This window comes from Lepidochelys kempii, chromosome 7, assembly GCF_965140265.1.
Source record: "Lepidochelys kempii isolate rLepKem1 chromosome 7, rLepKem1.hap2, whole genome shotgun sequence".
In the NCBI taxonomy this organism is placed as follows: Eukaryota; Metazoa; Chordata; order Testudines; family Cheloniidae; genus Lepidochelys; species Lepidochelys kempii.
In genome coordinates, this window is record NC_133262.1 from 31140037 (window position 1) to 31160246 (window position 20210).

General features: G+C 49.0%; 2 protein-coding genes across 5 annotated transcripts in view; one reads left to right on the forward strand and one right to left on the reverse strand.

The window, feature by feature from the left end:
* Positions 1 to 20210, forward strand: part of MACROD1 (mono-ADP ribosylhydrolase 1) — a 185176-nt gene that overhangs the window by 58622 nt on the left and 106344 nt on the right. The gene's annotated exons all lie outside the window — the stretch shown is intronic.
* FLRT1 (fibronectin leucine rich transmembrane protein 1) overlaps positions 1 to 20210 on the reverse strand; it is an 84537-nt gene that overhangs the window by 17291 nt on the left and 47036 nt on the right. Inside the window, exon 1 of one of the 3 annotated variants that reach the window (XM_073354837.1) lies at positions 505 to 991. The exons of 1 other annotated variant lie outside the window; for it this stretch is intronic. The gene's annotated coding sequence lies outside the window, so the exon portion shown is untranslated. Of the gene's footprint in view, positions 1 to 504; positions 1259 to 20210 lie in introns of those variants that run through there. One more of the 3 variants, XR_012160114.1, reaches the window with a different exon arrangement.

Below are 20210 nucleotides of genomic sequence, written 5' to 3' on the forward strand. Positions count from 1 at the left end.
CAAACTGAGGCAGGTGACATTGACACTCAGGTCATGTTTTCAAGCTTTTTCTTTGATCTCTCTCCCTCTTGCTCCCCATAGACACCGTTCTGTCTTTCACTAAATGAAAACTGTGATTCTAACTCATCCCGAGACTCCAGCAGCTGCTCAAAAGCCACAAGTGGAAACAAGACGTCCTCCCTTCCTGCCCCCCTCTTTAATCCGCTAGACCCACTCCCCTCCCAGAGCTGGGAATAGGACCCAGGAGTCCTGACCCTCCCTGCCCCCCGTCTCTGGTGAGCATGGAGGAGTATCCCCCATGTTGTCTTCTGGATCCCAGGACTTCCCTGGGACATAACCCTTTTTGGTGATTTTCCACTGCATTTCATGCAGTCTCCCTAGTGTTCTCCATTCATGCTGATGGAGCGATACCATCCCCATGGCTTTGCTGCAGGCAGCTAATGTGTGTGACCAGCTTTAGCCAGGCTCCAAATGTGCCTGCTCCAATCTGTGTGTTAAGCTTACCTTCCTGCTACGCCACTCCCTCCTCTCTGATCAACTTGACCTTTAGACTCCTACTTCCATCGATGAGGCTGCAGCTTTGCAAACTCCAAGGGACTTTTTATGTCCACAGTGGGCATCAGTTCAGCCCGACCTCTTTTATCCTTCTTCCCAACCCAGCACACCCTTCTGACAGTGATATATAATCAGGCTAGCCCTCCCCAGCAACCATGCACGTTTCAGGGCTGCCAGACTTCAATTCAGCTCGGCTCTTTGTAAATCCATCCTTTTCAGCGTCAGGTTCCAGTTTGCAGTCTGAAGGAATTTTTATTTCCTTGCAGGTTGTCCCAAGAGCCTCCCTTTTTTTGGCAATCTCTCCCCCGCCCTGAGACTTGGTGTCTGATTCCTCCTGCTTTCTTCCCAAAAGTTACTTAAAACAGGATAATAAACCCAATCCTTTCTCAAAGCTCCCCGGCAGTGGGGTGTTCTTGCATGACCAAGCTGAGGGATTTGTATTCACACCCACTCTGTGGAGGCAGAGTTGTTGTGTTACTCAACCGTGGAGGTAGCTCCCCTCCAATCCGCTTGACATACGCTGCTGAGTTGTCACGGCTGACTTCGAAGGGGGAGTGGGCTCTGCTGCTTTTTCTTTATGAGGGGATAGCTTTTCAAAAAAGAAAAGGAAGGGAAAAATCCATTCCCACCACAGGTTGGACGTGAAATCAGCCCTTGCAGTGAGGAATCCAGGGTATTATCCCTCCGGGTTGCAACTTCTCCCCTGCAAAAATGATTGGACAAAGCTATTAGGTAAAGGGTATTTGCAAAGGAGGAAATAGCAGAGTTGCTGGCCTAGTAATTAACAGCCATTGCACACACAGAGCTCAATCCGACACTGCCAGTAGATCAGAGGAACGCACACACAGAGGTTGACACACACATTCACATATGTACACAGATTTGCACTGAGAAGGACACGCACACAGATCGACATAAACAGACTCATGTAGAGATTGACACACAGAGACTCCCTAACACACATATGTGCACAGAGACTGAGACACACACAGAAACACAGGCAGAGAGAGACTCTCACAGGGACACACAGTCACACACAGACCTGACACACACACACACAAGTGACACACACACACAGAAGCACATATACATACATATGATCTATCTTTCTGTCTCTCTCTCACACTCTCTCTCTCTCTCTCTCTCTCTCAGACACAGACACACACACACAGTCTTTCACTCAGACACAAACACATACAGAGTCTGTATTTCGGTGTATCAGAGTTGGGAGAAATAATTGTGCCATCCTTCATTGCCAAACCTATATTCATACCAATGAGGCTGCAGACAAACTAGAGCAAGCAGGTGACGAGTTCTAGATACTCAGAACTTTGTGAAAACGAGAAGCCCCTTAGCTCAATCTCTGGATTTGGCTCAATGACCCACATTTTTCAAAAATGACTTAGTGATTTGGGGTGCCTGACCTGAGACTCCCAGGGTTTCTCAGAGGGGACTTTCTGGACACCAGGTGCCTGCATTTCAGAACCCCCTCTAAGAACAAAACATCCCCAAATCATGAGTTTCTTTGGAAAATGTAGACTCTTGTGGATGGACTTTTTAAATAATAATATAGCGCTTTCCATCAGTAGGCCTCAAAGCACTTTACAAAGGAGGTCAATATCATTAGTTCCATTTCATAAATAGGGAAACCGAGGCACAGAGTGGGGTAGTGACTTACCCAAGGTCATACAGCAGGCCAGTGGCCAAGCAGGCAATAGATCAGGTTGCCCGAGTGCCAATCCAATGCTTTATTCACTAGGCCACAGAAAGTGGGGTCAAATGCGTAGACTTAGGCTCCTGAAATCGCATTTTCAAAAGCGACGAAGACATTTAGGAGCTGAAGTCCCATTTATTTTAAATGAGATTTAGGCTCCTAAAGCCCAGATCCTCAAAGGTATTTAGGCTCCTAACTCACATTGAAACTAGGCACCTAAATACCATTGAAGGTCTGGGCCTAAATGACTTTTGAAAAGGAGACTTAGGCTCCTAAATCACATAGGCACATATGAAAATTGTGCTCTAAGTTTCTAAGTCACTTAGGGATTTTTGAAGATGTTCCCCTAAAAGCCTATGAGACTTCTGAAATTGGGACTTGGGCACTTTTGAAAATGTCACCCATTAAGCACCATCCCACAATAAATTTCTAATTCCCCACTCCTTTGAAGATCTGTTGTTATGGTAAGGCTTGGAAGCACCGACCAAAATGGATTTTTGAACTCATTTGAAATTTCAAAATAATTGTCAATTCAAGATGGGTCTGTTTTCCATCCTCTCAGCTTCCATCATCTGCAAAATGTTTTCAGCTGAAATTTTGATCACAAATATCCATCAGCATTTTATTATTTACCAAAAATTCCAGAAAGCGGCTTCTGATAGAAAATATTCTGTAGAACTTTTCACCAAAGAAGAAAAGATTTTTCTAATGTTGATGATTTTCTGTGAAAGTTAAAAAAAAAAAGAAAAAGTAAAAGAAAAAGTTTTTGGCTGGGGGAAAAAATGTAGTTCATAAATTTCATCCGATTCTAAAACTGATGAACTTTGGCAAAAACTGCCTTTGGAGAAGCCAAAATCTCTGAGCCTCTGTAAAGCAGAGGAATAAAAACTAAGAAGATGATCAGAGATTAAATTTCAGAATGAAATCAGAATAACATGATCTGTGTTCAGTCAAGGTTGTATACACAGGGGGCATTGCCTTGGTCAGTAGAGACTTCTGTGTCTTTGAAACGTTCAAGGGGGGTGGGGATTTCGTTCAGTCACACAGACATGGGTTGGTATTGGCATAATGAAAAAATGCTCCCATCCCGCCTGATGTTTTTGAATTCTGCTCGGAGATGAGCCACATGGCTCTCCCGAGAAACAAAAGAACAGAAGGGGGAAAAGCACTGAGTGAAGGCATGACTGGAATAAATGACTTCAAGATGGAGCTGTGGGGGGAAAAGAAAAAGAAAAGCCGTCTGGTGGCTTTTTAAACCATTTCTGCTAGCGTGGGGTGTTGACAAATTGGCTTAAAGTTTCAAGGCTGCGTGGTATGGTAAGAATCCTTCGCCTGGCATTATCTGTGCTGCCGGAACTTGTGTTATGGAAATCGGGAGCCTGCAGCGTGGATTTCTCCAATTAATTTCCAGCAAATGGGATTTTCACAGCCCATCTCTGGACCCCTTTGCTCTAACTTTCCATTCCGCCGTTCCTCTCTTTTCAAGCAAAACCACATGGGCTCGTGGTGCAAAGAAATGGAGTTTGTGCTCCAACCCTCCCGCTTAGAATCAGACCCCCAGAGACCAGATTTTCCAGGGCTCAGCACCACAAGTGAGGACAGAATTTGCTCCCTCAAAAGCTCAGTTCCCATCCTGCTGAAAAGCCAAACCTGAGTATCCCGCTGAGTGTGGGCTGGAGAAATCTTGTCCAAATTATGGGGCTGGGAGGGTCCCAGAGCTCAGGTTCCGGCCCAAGCCCAGAAATCTTCACAGCAATGAAACAGCCCCTCAGCCCGAGCCCTGTGAGCCTGAGTTGGCTGGCACAGGCCAGCCACGGGGTTTTCTTTGCTGTGTAGACCCACCCAAAGCCATCCACACTCTCAACAGCCTGATCTTCCTTGCAAGCCTGTCGCTTCTAGTAATCTGGAACCCTGAGTGCTGCAGCTCTTTTAGCCCTGCTACCTTATGAGAGTAGCAATTCACCCTTGCGAAGAAAACCTGTGAATCTTCCTTCAACCCCTCTACTTCCTGCAATTTGCTGGGCTGGTGAAAACAACCCACCTTCATTAGTGTCACTGAGGCCAGATCCCCTGTTGTTGTGAATGGGCATTTGCTTCATTAGAGCCATTGGGGCCAGATCCCCAGCTGGTGCAAATAGGCCATAGCTCCACTGGAGCCAATGGGTTCCGATCCCCAGCTAGTGTAAATCAGCATTGCTCCATTGAATTAAAGGGGGTTACACCGGGAACAGCTGGTCATTAGAGTCCAGCTGGTGTCGCACCAATAATGTCTGGCTGATGCACTGCAGGGTGCAGTACCACTTGCTGCCACTGGGGGTGACTTTTGGTGGGGCAGATCCACTCCACGGGTGGGACAAAGGGAGAAGATATAGCCCCCCTGAGAGGACAGGGCTGTCTGCCCACGGCTCACTGCAGCCTCTACTCCCAATTCCCCCTCTCCCCTTCCCCCACCTGCGCAGTCCTGACACTTCCCATTTCTGGGCACCAACGGAAGCTGCTTTACACCAGCTGGGAACGTGGCTGCGCGCTGCAAGCCAAAGCTGGCACCACATAGGCCCGGTCAGCAGCAGCTTCAAAGCCCTCTCTTATTAATGAAGAATTCCCGGTTCATTTCAGCACTGAAAGAAACCTGTGTAATAAAAGGCGCTAAGGGGGTCTCAGTGGCGGGGCAGGGCCCCGCAGAAAGCACAGGGAGCATGGGGCGGCTCTGCCAGTAGAGCACAGGAAGCGCCCTGCCGTTCTCCCAGTGGGGTTATAGATGTAGATAATCTCCCTCCCCTCTTATTCTGCAAAACTCAGAGGTGAAGCTTAAATCCCCTTTGATGTTATTACAAGCACTTTTTTCCCTTCAATTAATAGCAAGGAAAAGAAGTGCTGTGAGAGCTCCCCAGAGCCAGGTACGCTGGTAAATATTAAGAGAGGCACCAGACTGGATCTGACCAATGGCCCAGCCAGCCCGGCATCCCATCCTCACACTCTCACCCCTGCTGATCACACCATTGGGCCCATCTAGCCTGGTATTCTGTTCCCACTCACTGCCCCCAGATCAGACCAGTTGGCCCATTTAGTCCAGTATCCTGCCTCTCACCCACCCCTGCCCAGATCAGACCAATGGGCCCAGCTAGCCTGGTATCCCATCTCTCACCAGCTGCAAGAAAGCCCGTCTCTGCTGTTCTTGGTACGTACTGTGTGCATGGCGGTAGCATCCCGGAGACCCAGGCTGGGACTCTGTTGTGCTAGGTGCTGTACAGTCCCTGCCCCAAAGAGCTTACGTTTGAAGTAATCTGTGCCTCAAGGTGCTACTGAAATACTGCTAATAATGCACATGCCAGAATTGGGCTTTGATCTTGGTACTACCATCATACCAATAATAATGTGCTCACCATAATGACTACTCAGTCTGGACTGGGGCCTCTATCATAATATCAGTAATAATGCACACCCTAGAATGAGTCACTGATCTGGGCTGGGTCTCTAGTTGGTACTGTAATACTAATAACAACACACACGTCGTAATGATACCCTGATCTCAGTCAGGATGTGTAGGCACTGCCATAATGTGGACAGCATAATGATGCTACTGTAATACCAGTAAAAATGCACATGCTCTAATGATGCCCTGATCTCAGTCTGTAATACAGATAATAGGGATGAAGCGGCTAGTGCACATTCATGCTGCTGCCCCCTGCTGAATGGAATGAGAACCATACGTCATAGGCCCCAACCCGTTAAGAGCAGGGGGTGATTCTCTGTTTACTCTCCATGATTCTCTGCACCCTGAGTCTGAGTGAATGTGACTTTGTGACATTCTCCGCCTCTTGCTAGAAGCAAACCCCAGAAGCGACTAGTCAGACTGCATTAGCTGCAGCCGGCTCCGAACATGAGACTGGCCATATTTAAAGCAAGGGGAAATATCAGAGGGTGGGGGAGACAGTTGTGAGCAAATTTGCAAAGGCATCTCACCAGCACCAGGGTCGATTGGGAATCTGCAGTGGCACATCCTACCCCAGGGTACCTGGGCTGTGCCGTCTCCCTGCCAGGGCAGGATGCATGTGGCAGCCCTGGTCCCAGCCATCAGCCGATGAAAGCGTCTCACACACAAGTGTGGCAACAGATTGTCACCAGAGTTGTGAAGGGGGAGAGCAGTGTTAATTACAGGCGGGCAGCAGGGCTCTTTGATCTTCCCCACTGCTTGCAAATTAGCGTCTTAGGGTTTTTTTAATAATAATGAAAAAGCTGCTTTTGTTTCAAACGATCAAATGAATAAGTAAATACTCTGCTGTTTGTGCAAAGCAGAAAAATCTGTAAAGAAGCAGCAGATTGAACTAACAGGTAGGTTTCAGAGTAGCAGCCGTGTTAGTCTGTATTCGCAAAAAGAAAAGGAGGACTTGTGGCACCTTAGAGACTAACAAATTTATTTGAGCATGAGCTTTTGTGAGCTACAGTAAGGGCACTGGATTGGGAGGCTGGACAATCCAATATAGTTTAATGGGTGGAGAAGAGGTCTTGGAGGATTCCAAGTCCCCGAGCAGACATGCCAACCTACTGTTAATATGCACTTTTCATCAGCAGCTTTTAAAGAATTTACAAAGGAGATTATCATTATCCCCATTGTACAGATGGGGAAGTTGAGGCACAGAGACAGGTGGAGTGATCTGCTTAAGGTAACACACCAGGCCAGTTGTAGAGCCAGGACTAGACCCAGGTGTTCTGAGTCTCAGATCAGTGCCATATCCAGCATGTTTGCCCTGGCTTATGCCCGGTCTTTGACGACTGTTAACTGTAGCAAATTGCTAGTGTATGTAAGGCCCAGGAATCAGGACTCCTGTGTTCTAGTCCCAGCTCTAGGAGGGATGTGTAGTCTAGAGGTTAGAATAGATGGGACCGGGCATTAGGACTCCTGGGTTCTATTCCATTCCCTGAGGCTGCTCTAACTTATGCCAACCCTAGAACAATGGGAATGGCAAGGTGTATTAAAGCCAGAAGCCCCCCTCAATTCCCAAAAGGCAGGACCAGAGTAAATGAGAATCAGGCTAAAGATGTGTAATTTTCTAGGCCTGGACAATGCAGAATTTATCCCTGGGGCATGGCTGCAGAGGGCAGCACAGAATAGAAAAAAAAAAGTGCATTTTAGTCCCTTTATTTTTAAAAAATAATTGGAAACAGAATCTGCTTAAGAAAAAAACCCAACAGAATAATTGGTCCTGACTGCTAATATTTTGGCACTGTTTTAAATATTCCATCTAAAGAAATTGGCCCCCCAAAGCCCCAGAATGGTTGGCTGGTTTGTGTGAAAATCCCTGCTTTCTAGCAGCCAGGGGTCAATGCAGAAGGGCTGACTCGCCCTCAATGCAAAGCATGCATTGATTTAAAAGTGTTGGTCATTTATTTGAATGCTTCTGTGTCCAACATTTCACTGGCGCGCCCCATAAAACACAACACAAGCCTTTTGCAGTGGCATGCGCAGTGCACCCTGGCAGCAAAGCAGGGTACACATTTTGTTGGTGGATCCTTTCTTATTGCCATAGCTTGGAGTTGGTAGTGTGGTTTCCGAATCGAAAGGGTGCTTCAGAAAGGATCTTCATGGAGTAATGGGCAAACAGCACTGAATACATCACTGGGAAAGGGGGGAATGATCTGTAGGAAACAGGATTAGACTTGAGATCCTTATAGTTTAGTTTAGAATGATCTTCTTCAGTCTCTCACTGATAGAGCCCAGTCCGGTCCCTTCCCCTATGCCTCTCCAGCACGCAGGGAGAGTTCACCTCTAGTTCACAGGGCCAAATCCAACCTCAGTCAGTAGAGGCAGAACTTCATTCCCTGCCCCTTGGCCCACGAGTCACATGAGCTTTGTGGATCTCACCCTAATTCCTTGTGAAGAGGGGCCCCTATTCAAGACATCTTGGACCTGTTTTTCTGTCATCCCACATTGTGTGTGGTCCTTTGCCTAGTACAAAGTGAGCGGAAAACACAAAGGGCTGCTTATCCTTCACATGTGTGCAGTCCTTTGCACTAGCACAGTGTTTTGTGTAAAACACTGGAGGCTTGATTCTCCATTGCCTTGGACCCTATGCTGTCATTTGTACTAGTGCAAAGTGAGTGTACAACACAAGAGGCCTGATTCTCCATCACTCTGCCCCATGTGTGCTCATTTGCACTAGTACAGAGCAAGTGTGGAATGCCACCCAGTTGGAACACTAGCATTTTACACTCTCTAGTGTAAATGATTGCACATGGTTCAGAAAAATCCCTAGTGTTTCCACACTCAATTTACACTAGTGTAAATGACTGCATAGGGCACAAGGCCACTGAGAGCCTCGCTCATTGCACCCTTTCAGTCACTGATTGTCCACCATGGAAACTGAACTCCTGCACCCTGCTCTGTGTCTACCGCCTCTTTAACAGCTGATAACTCCTGAACTACCATCGCCAGGCCATCCTTCCCCTTGCTGGCTGAAAACCAAGATTCCCAACTACTTCTTGAATACACAGAACTTTTTGCTCCAGACAGCAGATGCCAATATCAGATGGGAATTGAAGAAGCGAGTCCCCCACGCCCAAAAAAAAATTTCCAAGAGAGTAATTGGAATGATGTGATTTTAAGGTGGAAAATCGTGTGGACAGTCTTTCGCTTTGCACAGGTCCATAGAAATTATATTCCAGCCCCAATGGACTGCATAAAATTATCCACTGGCAGACACAGCCCAGACTGAGAAGTGGGAACAGGCAACAGGGAGTATGTGCAAATTACTCTGAACTGAAATAGCCACATTGCAGCCTGCATCCCCTGCTCTATTCCTCCTCCCTCTGCCACCTGCGGCCACCTTGGTGGCAGCTGCACCCAGCCCCCCAGTGGCAGCAGGTGGTACTGCACCTTGCAGTGCCTCAAACCATGCAGCCCAGAAGCATTTTGAATGGATAGCACTGGGGTGGGGACTGCACCTGGTGCCCAGCGCTGTTGTGTTAATTCCATGCTGGGCTGTAATATGTCGCTGAGTGAGGGCTTCCTCTTGGCCAACACATCACGTACTGAACCCCGGGACATCCAGAGCTAAAAACATGAGCTGCGCCCACCTGAGCAGGTGGTCTTTAACCAAGGGGCCCTACCTAGGGGATGGTAGGGGGACTTGTAGCCAAAGCAGGGCAAATAATGGGTTTCTCAGTGTATGGCAATTCCAACAAATCCGGGAAAAATGTATTTGGGGTCAAAGAGAAAACAAAACTTTTCAAAATTTTCGGTGAGTCAAAAAGTCTAAGCCAGTGTTTTGTTTTGGGACATTTTAAAAATGTTTTTAAATTAAAATAAAACCAACGGCAATTTTGCATTGAAAAAATCAAAACTTTTTGATTTTTTCAGAATATTCCCCCTCCCCCCCCCCCGAACAATTTGGCGAAACCAACAGAAATTCAGGAAACGGAGCTGCATATTTTGCTGACAAAAGTTTTGGTCGGAAAACATCACCCAGCTCTTGCTGTGCCGTGCTCAGCAGCTGTTATGTTTGCAAGAGGGTAGACATCTGTGTGTGGGGAAGTGCTGAGAGTACAGCGGGACCCTCTGGGTCTTTCACTCCTTGTTTCCATTGGAGCCGGCGTCCCAGCCACGACCTGAGCAGCCCCCTCTCCCCATCACAGGCTGACGCAGACATTTATGGAAACAGCCCAGTCTGCTTCTCTGCTCCCATTCCCTGCCGCTCGATCGCTTTCCTTGGTGACCTCCCTGCCCTTTGCCATCTGCAGGGATCTGAATGTGACACTCCGCTCCAGGGCAGGCCCCAGATGTTGCATGGAGCGGGGTAGATTCATTTCTTCATGCTGCTGCAGCAGAACAAATGTGGCTTGATGCAATCAGGCAGACAGACATTGTGATAAGGGCAGTGCGGCGGGACACAGGGTCACCTGGGTTCTTCTGCTTGCTTTGCTGCATCAAGCCCCTTCCCCTCTCAGTGCCGCTGTTTCCCCTCCCACCCTGGTTCTTTCTAGATTGTAAGCTGGTCAGTTCAGGGACTGTCTATTACTGTATGCTTGTGCAGCACCCAGCACAATGGGGCCCTGATCTTAGCTGGGGCTTGTGCATCACCTGGCACAATGTGGATTCTGATCTCAGTTGGGGTCCAGTCTCAGTTTAGGCACCACCGTAATGCTGCTAATAATAACACTGGGGTCGTATGAAAAGTTCCCGGGCACCAGTAATGGAGTGAGACTGGAACTGCCTGCAGCAGCAGCTCACTTGAATCCGCACGCACATGGGGACTGGATGACACCACACCCTGAACTGGAGACCTAGATGACAGAGATGGGAGCACAGCCTTGGTAGTATTTGAACTTGTAAACCCAGGTGAGTTGCTGTGTCTCAGCCGCAGCCATCTATCCACAGCCACCCATCTAACGTCCATCTCTACCCGTACCTGCAGTACAGAGCCCCTCTATCCAGCCCCACTGTAGAGCCCTCTGTTGATCCCCATCTTCCCCATTTTTCTGTGTATCTTCACGCATAGCCCTGTCTCTTTCTCCCCTCCCCTTACTGGCTCTGCTGTGTGGAGCTCTGTGCCTCTGAACAGAAGCAGCTCAGCCAGTGTACAGGGCTGCTTTCCAGCCTGTCCCTCACCCATTCCCAGGAGCTTTCACAGGGGCTGCTCCAGCTGGAGAGTGCCTGGTGAGTAAGAGCCTGTCAGAGCATTCGGGAAGGGCCCACACTGAGCCCTGTATTTTGAGGGGAATCAGGCAAGAGGAGGTACCCATTCCACAGGGTGTTTAACGTAGTGACAGCTATTTATACAGGGATCCCTTGTCCGGTGCTGAGATGCAGCCAGCTCTGGGGTGAAGTGCAGGGGCTGTTTACTTCAGGGATCCCTCACCTGGCACTGAGATGCAGATAGCTCTGGTGCAGGAAATCTGTTTATTCAGGAATTCCTTGACAGGCACTGACATGCAGCTGCCTCTGGGGTGGAGCCGTTGTTTGTACAGGGATGTATCACTTGGTGCTGAGGTGCAGACACAGGTTGGGGCAGATATTTATACAGGGATCTCTTGACAAGCACTGAGATGCAGCTGCCTCTGGGGTGGAGCACTTCTACCCATGCCAGCAACACTTTAGGATGACTGATGTATCCAACAGCTGGTGGCTTGGAGAAATGGCATTAACTGAGCTGGATTTTAACCAGGGCACTGGGAGTGAAAATAAAATCCCTGCCAGAAACCTCCCCCCTCTTTTCCCACCTGGCCAGTTCTTTAAAGCTGGTTTCCCCCAGATCCTCAGCTCCTAAGCTTCTGCTGCAGCATGCGGCATCATTTCACCAACGTCGCAGCCTCCCTTCCACGTAGGCACCTGAGCTTTTTCAGCACAGATTCCCCTAGGCTTCAAGGACATTTCCAGTCTTCCTGCCGTCTGGCAGAGCAGCTGGTGGCATGGAGGGGAGTTTAAGGGAAGATTTATGAGACAAGTTAAAATTTAATTTGGGTGGCAGAGCCTGTGCTGCTGAGATGCTCCTGGGCCAAGATTAATTGCTGTCTTGCTCACAGCCCTTGATCCTGCCCCCCCTCCATTTAGCATCCAGTGAAGTAGTTCAGGCCAGGAATGGGGGAGGTCTGATACTAAGGGGATAGGCAGGATCCTAGACTTTGCAAAGAACGTGGCATGAAATAGAATGGGAGAGAATGTGGCTTTATGCAGGAAGTCGTGTGGACAGAGCACAGGACTCGGGGTCAGGACTCCTGGATTCTATACCTGGCTCGGGGGGGGGGGGGAAGGGTGTCTAGTGGTTAGTGTGTGTGGGGGGTTGGGGGCTGGGATCCAGAACTCCTGGGTTCTATTCTCAGCTCAGGTTGGGAACACACATGTAGCTACAGCAGGGAGGGTCTGGCCTGTTGCCTTTACAGTGAGTCGTGTGCTGTCAGGAGCTATCTAAATAATAACTATTAATAACGCCAGATAGTGGGAGTCTGGGGGGAGCGAGAGAGATTAATGAAAGAGCACTCCCAGCCATAACCCTCCCACAGCGGAGACTGGAGCTCAACTGCGTGCGCCAGATTGATTGAACTTGTACTGTCTCCTCGGGCATTCCCTTTGTGCTGAACAGATCCTCAGCTGGTGTCAATCAGCAGGAGTTCTGCTGACTCCAGTGGAGTGATGCTGATCTGGCTATTGATGCCAATGGAATGATGCTGATTTACACCAGCGCGGGATCTGGCCACTTTGAGTCAAGCGGAGTGGTGGGCGCTGCACAGACCTCAACAGAGACTGGAGCCCCCCTTGTTCTGGGTGCTGCACAGGCCCCCCCGAGCTCATGGCCCCATCATGCTGGGTGCTGCACACATACTGTAAGAGACAGTCTCTGCCCCACAGTGCTTGCCATCTAAACAGACAAAGGAAGGATCATTATCCCATTTTACAGATGGAGAAACTGAGGCACAGAGCAGTGGCATCTCGGATTGTCAAAAAACCCAGGAACCCATCTCCTAGCCTAAGCAATCTGGGTACATAGGGAGCTTTAGGCAGCCCCAGGAATTGAACACAGTCATCCCGCCTCCCACTCTGCTGCCCTAACCCCGAAGCCAGGCCTCCAGGGGCCTTTCATAGCCTGTGGCCAGTAGCCTGTATCATAGATTCTTATCCCTCCACCTTTTATCCTTGCTGGGTTGGCACTGACCACAGCTTTTGCAGCAAATGAGATTTTGTGGCTCCGTGGGTTGCATCTGTTTAAATATTTAATGGGGGATTTGCCTCTGTGCTTTCACCTGGCCCCTCTTAACAGACTTCCTAAATAGCTTCCAAAGCTCCCCTGCTGATCAAAACACACAGTTAAAAGAGATGCCTAGTTAATCTTGGAAGGGCTCCTGGCCTCAGTTAGACCCGGCACTGGCTGCAGGCAAAGCTGCTGCCTTGTGGATGGTACCACATCAGGGAAGGGACAATCGGAACAAGTGCTCCAGAAGCCAGTGATCCGGGATCCTCCAACACACAGGGAGCTTCAAAGGTGTGAAATACCCCGGTGCTGGGGCTATTTGTGGTGCCTTGCCCGGAGCCTGGGGTATAGGGAAATGTTTTTCTGTCTAGACAGATTTATACTCTGTCCATCCATTTGTAATATCTATCTGTCCATCCCCATATACTCCCCTCTATCCATCTCAGTCCATCTCCCCTCCATATTCCTATATCCATCTAACCATCCCCATACATACACACTGTTAAGAACTGACAGATGCATGCCTGAGTGTTCAGAAAGCCTGCAACAATAGCTCCCAGGGGTGCGAACAAGGCATGGGGGGTGGAGCTACAGCAGCCTAGGTCCTGACAGCACCAACCACCCTTTCCTTGTCCTTACAATGAGAACAAAGAGCATTTTCCCCAGCTCTTGTTGCTTCTAATCCTCCTGCACCTTTTCCTTTGCCAGTTTCCAGATTGGGGGTGGGCGGCTAATCAGAGTTTATTCCACCGGGACTGAGAATTTGAGGGAGGGGTTGAAATAACTTAATTACCCTAAACTGCTCATCTGGTTGCACAATGTAATTGGATTGATTTTGCATGTGGTTTATATATATGTATTCTCCTTCATCCCAGTTGCCAGCTGCATTTAATATTTTAATTCCCTAAGCTTCTTTAGACTAGGGTAAACAGGAGAGGTGTGTATGACCAGGCCTTGTGGGGGTGTTTGGGGTGGGACAGTTCTGGCACTCCTTTGTGAGCTTGAGTCAGAAAGTTTAGGGCTCTACAGGAGGACTGGGAGTTAGGACTCCTGAGTTCAATCCCCAGCTTTGGGAAGGGAGTGGGGTCTAGTGGTTAGAGCAGGGTATCTGGGAGTCAGGACCCCTGGGTTCTATCCCAGCTATGCTAAAGCTGAAGTGGTAGCTAGCCCTTCTGTTCTTCACAGCGGCAGGTGTCACAGAGATTTCCTAAACTCCCCGCTGTGCAAGCAGACATTTACACACACAGACTCTGCATGTAACTTCCCCCACCAAACACTCTACTGATATCCCCTCCCTACACACACACACCATGCAGCTCAGCTTGAGGAAGCATGCAAAGCCAAGCCCTGTGTCACAGGGGGCTTTAGCAGTTAGATGCCTCTTCCCCCTCCCCTTCCCACCTCCCCTCCCATCCACTCAAACCGCAGATATTCCCATTCCAGCCAGGCTTGCTTTGATGCACAGAGGTCTATTTAAATGTAAATGGCCATAGGCCCAGCAAAGAGAGATCTGGACTCGTTCGGAGCCCCTGGATGCTGTCAGCGGCAACTGGATGGAAAGAGTGAGGAGCTTTGTGGTCTAATGGGACTCCTGGGTTCTACTCCTGCTTTGCCAGTGCCCTGCTAGGTGACCTTGGGCAAGTTCCTTCCTTTCTCTGGGCCTTTGTTTCCCCTCCCACTTGTCTGCTCAGACTGTGAGCTCTTCAAGGGAGTGTCTGGCTCTGACTCTTTCTCTATGCAGTGCTTGGCATGATGAGGGCCTTGATTTCAATCGGAGTCTGTGTAGTGCCTGGCACAGTGGGGGCCTGATCTCGGTCAGGGTCTGTGTAGCGCCCAGCATGAACAGTCCAGTAGATAGCAGCTAGCTGGAAAGCATCAGAGTGGGATGTAATAGACAATTTTTAGACAGAACAGTTTGCTGTTGGAAAACACAGTTTGGTTAAAATGGAACATGTTGTGGGAACATGTCAATTTTGACAAATTTATTGTCAGGAAGAAGTCAGAACGAATCATTTTGACTTTCTCATTTTGTTCTCAGACGGTAAATCATTCCGTTTCCACTGGGTCCTCTCGATTTTTTTTTACTTTTCTATGAATTCTGACATTTTGAAATTTTTTTGTTCCAAAGCAGAAATTTTCCAGAGAAGGAAAAATCCCACCAAAAAAGTTTGATTCGGTTCCATTGAATTGTTTTCTTTTGATCATGTGAAAACATTTCATTTTGAGAAGGAGAAAACGTTTTTTTCCACATAATCTTTTGATGCATTTTAGTTTGCCTTTGGTGTGATAGGAGATGAGATTTCCCTTCTCAAAATGAACCGATTTGACATTATAAAAAGGAAGAGATGCAGTGGAATTTTCCTTTTTTCTAGATTTGATCCCAGATCAAATAGGTAGGGGTATTTGGGTGAAACTGAATTACCTGTGGTATACAGGTGGTCAGACTAGATGATCAGACCCTTCTGGCCTTAAACTCTATGAAATCTCTCAGTCTTTTGGACCCTAGCCTGGCGCACAAGGCAGCGTCCCTGTTTCACCGCCCTCACCCCAACCGCCCACCCCCCTGACAGCAAGGTAGGTTCTTTGCAGTGTGTGAAGCATCCATCCCCCTTCCCCGCAGCCTTCTAACCACGCTAGGCATCTCCAGTGCTGCCAATAACATATCCTGCAAAGAGGCTCTGCATTAAAAAGCTGGTGACTGACATGGCAGAGGGAGTAGCTGTGTTAAAAAATGGCCCCTTTAGTTCTCCCCTCCCCCACCCCGTTGGCTATCTGATTCAGCTGACACAAAGGAGCACTGGGCTCCTGTTAACGCCAAGGAGCGTGGGCAGGCATGGCAGGGCAAGCGCGTGGGTCTGCTCCATCCCCTCCCTGCATGGGATCTCCATTCAGAGTGCCCAGGCAGGAGGCATCAAGGACTCAGCGGGAGTAGGGGGGAGACCCGGGAGGGGGTTTGGCAGGACCAATGGACGAGTGCGGGGGTAGCATTTTATGAGAGCAGGAGTTATGCATCTGGGAGGAATTAATGCAGGTCGTCTGTGCAGCCTCCTTGGAGCATACAGCTGCAAATCACTCAAAGATGCAGGGCCAGAATGAAGGTCAGGACTCCTGGGTTCTAAGCTCAGCTCAGGGAGGAGAGGGGGTTCTAGTGATTAGAGAAGGGAATCAGGACTCCTGGGTTCTGCCCCTGTGCTGGGAGCTCTAGCCTGGAATGGTGGCAACTGCAGTTTCCGTTCTTTCTTTTGGTGAATTCCTCATCTCATGTCATTCGGTACCGGTTCCTCCTCTCTGGGGCTGCAGGGGTTGGGCCAAGACCAGGCAATGGGGGACTGGTGCTGATAGCAGTTCCCCAGGCCTGGGCAAGGGTATGTGTCAATGGAAGGGGCAGATATTGGATGAAGACGGGGACTCCCTGGTGTCGCTCTTGCCAATATTTTGTGGGTTCTGGTTCCTCCCAACTCTCTCCTGTTGTTCTCCACTCCCCACCCCCAGATCAGAGGACAGAACCCAATAGCCCTGACTCCCAGACTGCCTGTTCTAACCACTAGACATCACTTCCCTCACAGAGCAGGGGACAGAACCCAGGAGTCCTGATTCCCAGCCCCTCCCGTTCTAACCACTAGACCCCACTCCCTACCAGATCAGGGGACAGAACCCAGGAGACCAAACTCCTATCCACCCTCTGATCTAACCACTAGACTCCGCTAGCCTTCCAGAACTGAGACTAGAACCCAGGTGTCCTGAAGACCCTCTACCACTAGCCCCTGGAACAGAGTCAGAGTACGGACTGTGCTGCTCATGAGGAAAGCAGGCTGTGGCTTAGATCGGAGCAGAAAACTTTCCAGGAGTAATAACAACAGCAATTAATAGTTATGCTCATTAAAATACTTGCTAATTAATCCCCTTGATATTCACAAAGTTAGCCTCCTGCTTCAGAGTGAGCAAGTGACTCACCAAAGAGAGTTGGGAATAGAACCCAGGAGTCCGGACTCCCAAACCCCCTGGCCTCAACCCTCTAGATTTCACTCCCCTCCCCTGCAGCTGGGGACAGAACCAAGGAGTCCTGACTTCCAGCCCCCGCGTAACCACTAGACACCACTCCCTGGCCACCTTCTCCTTAGCCCCCATATTTCTCACACGATGCCCAACAGCAGTGGCATCAGACAGCCCCCCTCTTACGGTACCAGTTATTCTCCATAAAGCACATATCTTATCATAGCAAGGCCTGTATGGGAGCTGTTATTGCAAGGGGAATGGCCTCTTCCATTTGTATCTATCCAGGCTATTCTGGTCCCTTATCTAAGGCATCACGGGGCAAAGCACTCAGGAGAGAAACAGGAGTTATAGAAACCAGCCTCCTGTTCTATTGGAGAGAGATGTTCACCCCTGATTTACTTACTTCTCTATTTATTTGCCTAGTGCAGGCTTTTATGGAGTGTTAATATGCTGGGAAAAGAGCCCTGGTCTAATCCATCCACATGGGGCTGTAATAAATTCCCTCCCACAACCTGTGGGGAAGGGGCCTACGTGTCCTGGCTCCCAGTCCTCCCCAGAGCCCTCACTCTCAGCCTCTCCGCCCCCCGCCCCGAAACTTTAACCACTATCCTCTCCTCCCAGAGCTGAGAATAGAACCCAGGAGTCCTGGCTCTGAGCCCCCAGTACTCTAACCATTGGACTCCACTCCCACCCAGAGCTGGCATAGAATCAAAAATAGGTCTAGTGGTTAGAGAAGTGGGGGCTGAGTCAGGACTCCTTGGTTCTATTCCCAACTCTGGGAGGGGACTGAGGTCAAATGGTTAGAATGAGGAGGACTGGGGGTTGGGGCTCCTGGGTTCTATTCCCAGCTTCATTGGAGTGGGGGACTGGGAGCCAGGACTGCTGAGTTCTGTTCTCGTCTCCTGCCACAGCAAGTCCCTTCCTCTCTGTGCGTCACTCTCCCCCACCTTACCCCCATAACAGGGATAAGAATATTTTCCTTCCTGCCCCTGGATGAATTTATTTGTCCCAGACTCTGGGAGCTCAGGGAACTGAATCCTATTGCTCTTTTGTCCAACGAACCAAGCAGTGACTGAACTTCCCTGCTCCTCAAACCAGCTGGGGAAAAATACATCAGCCAGTCTTGTCCTCACATCTCATCTGCATGATTTGTTAAGCAGGAGAGGATGCCTAGAGCAAGCTGCGTTCGGTTCCTGAGTGTCCCGCAGGGCCTTGGCAGCCATAGCACCCGGCATAATCTTCCCCTTGCGTGAATTGCCAAGGGCTGGTGTTATGGGGAAAGCTTGGCTAAAAAAAAGGCATCAGCTCCCTGGCCCATGCACTACGGTACCCTGGCAGGGTGGCTGGCAGGAAAGATGGGTGGCATGTTTTGGCCAAAACATTTTTGGGGCAATAAATGCAGATTTGGTGACAGCGACATGTTTGGTGGATTTTGGTGGCGTTGTGGGATTGTTCGTTTTGATCCCCCCAAAAAACATTGACACATTTTGATTTTCCAGTTCAAAATGACTGCGTTTCAATGTGTCCTTTCATCTTATTTTTTAAATCCCCAAATGTCAAAAAATGGTGGAAATCAAGGTGATTTTTTTCCAATGTTTTGGTTTGCTGAAAATTTTCATTTTCAGTCTGAGCTGAAATAACTTTTCCCCCTGGTTTTTTGAAGTTGCCAACACGTCAAAATATGCATTCCATGCTCAGCTGTAGCTGGCAGCGGGGTTGGAACTAGGGATCTCTCTTAATAGGGTCCCAAGCCTCTGCAGCCTGAGCTAAAAGATCTAAAGTTGTAGGAGGCTCAGCAACCTCTATATGTGGCTCCCTGCTACCACTAGAGGGCAACAGAATGAACGGGTGAGGCTTACACATGCCCCCCCCCCCCTTTCCTCCTTAGGAACCATGCCCCAGTTAATGGCCCGGATCCTGTGAATTTGATGCCCCTGCAGCACTTGCTGCTCCGTTTCATTCCTACTGCTGCCACCGCTCTCGGCATCATGACGTCGTTGCCATTAAGCAGCCTGGCTCTAAAGACAGTTGCAGAGGGGCTGGGATAAGGGAGTCGTCTGCCTGGATTGCAAACTCAGATTAGTAGGGGACAGGGCCGGCTCTGGGCACCAGCAAACCAAGCATGTGCTTGGGGCACTTTTCAAGGGGCGGCACTCCGGACCCTTTTTTTTTTTTTTTGCTTCGGTGGCATTCTGCTTGGGGCGACAAAAAACCTAGAGCCAGCCCTGGTAGGGGACTGGCTGCTCAGAGGGGTGGGGAATGGGGCCTTTCCCATCCAGAGGGTGCCAGCTCCCGTCCATACCTAGGTGTCTGAAATGTGTTCCCTTCCAGCACCAGTGTGACGCATGCAATGAGTTGGCTGGGACTCATCTGACAAATTACCATCCCACTAAAATAACACCATTGCAGCCAGCATCCTCAGCCATCTTAGCTAGATAATAAGATTCCAGGATTGTCACCGTGTGTCACGAACCCTAGAATGTCTGCTGAGTCAGTGTGACCTGATAGAAAGAGCTCCAAGCATTGGTTAGAGCTCTCTTTGTTCAGAGTGTCACCAAGGTCAATTATTCCTGAGATTCGCGGTCTGTTACCGTCGTCCAGTTTGTATGTTCTCGGCCATCTTTCGCTTTTTTACATACACGACTACACAAATTCACCTGTGCAACAGCCCGGGCGTTCAGCTCCAAGTTATTTAATACTTGTGTGATGGTAGCGCCCAGAAGCCCCAGCCAGGGATCAGGACCCCATTGTGCTAGGTGCTGTACAGACACAGAAGAAAAGACAATCAGGAGCTAAGCATTGAATGGCCCATACAGACCGAGTTCCCTTCTCATCTAACATCCTTAGAATTAAGGCAGAATGAGCAACGGCGCTGTGTATGCATAAAAAATCTGTTCTAGGCAAATCTTTGGTTCTCAGGATTCCTTGAGGGAGCACCCAAGGGGTTAACTCATCCTCATCTCTTCCCTGTTTATATGGGATTGTAATCAGCCTTCAGAAACCTACTGTCTCCTCCACGCTTTACAATTCCCGCTCCTATCCACACGCCCCAGTGCATTATTATGAACACAATGGCCCCGCGTTGCAGAAATAAATTATTTTCCCTGTGTCTTTAACTGCCTGATTATTTTTCTGATGTGCCAATCTGCTGAATTTAATCCAATCAGACTGGCATAATCTCCTGTGACTGTGTCAATAGGCTTGTTCCTTAAGTATTAGGGTTAATGGGGAAGAGGCATTTCTATATGTTCATTATTACTATT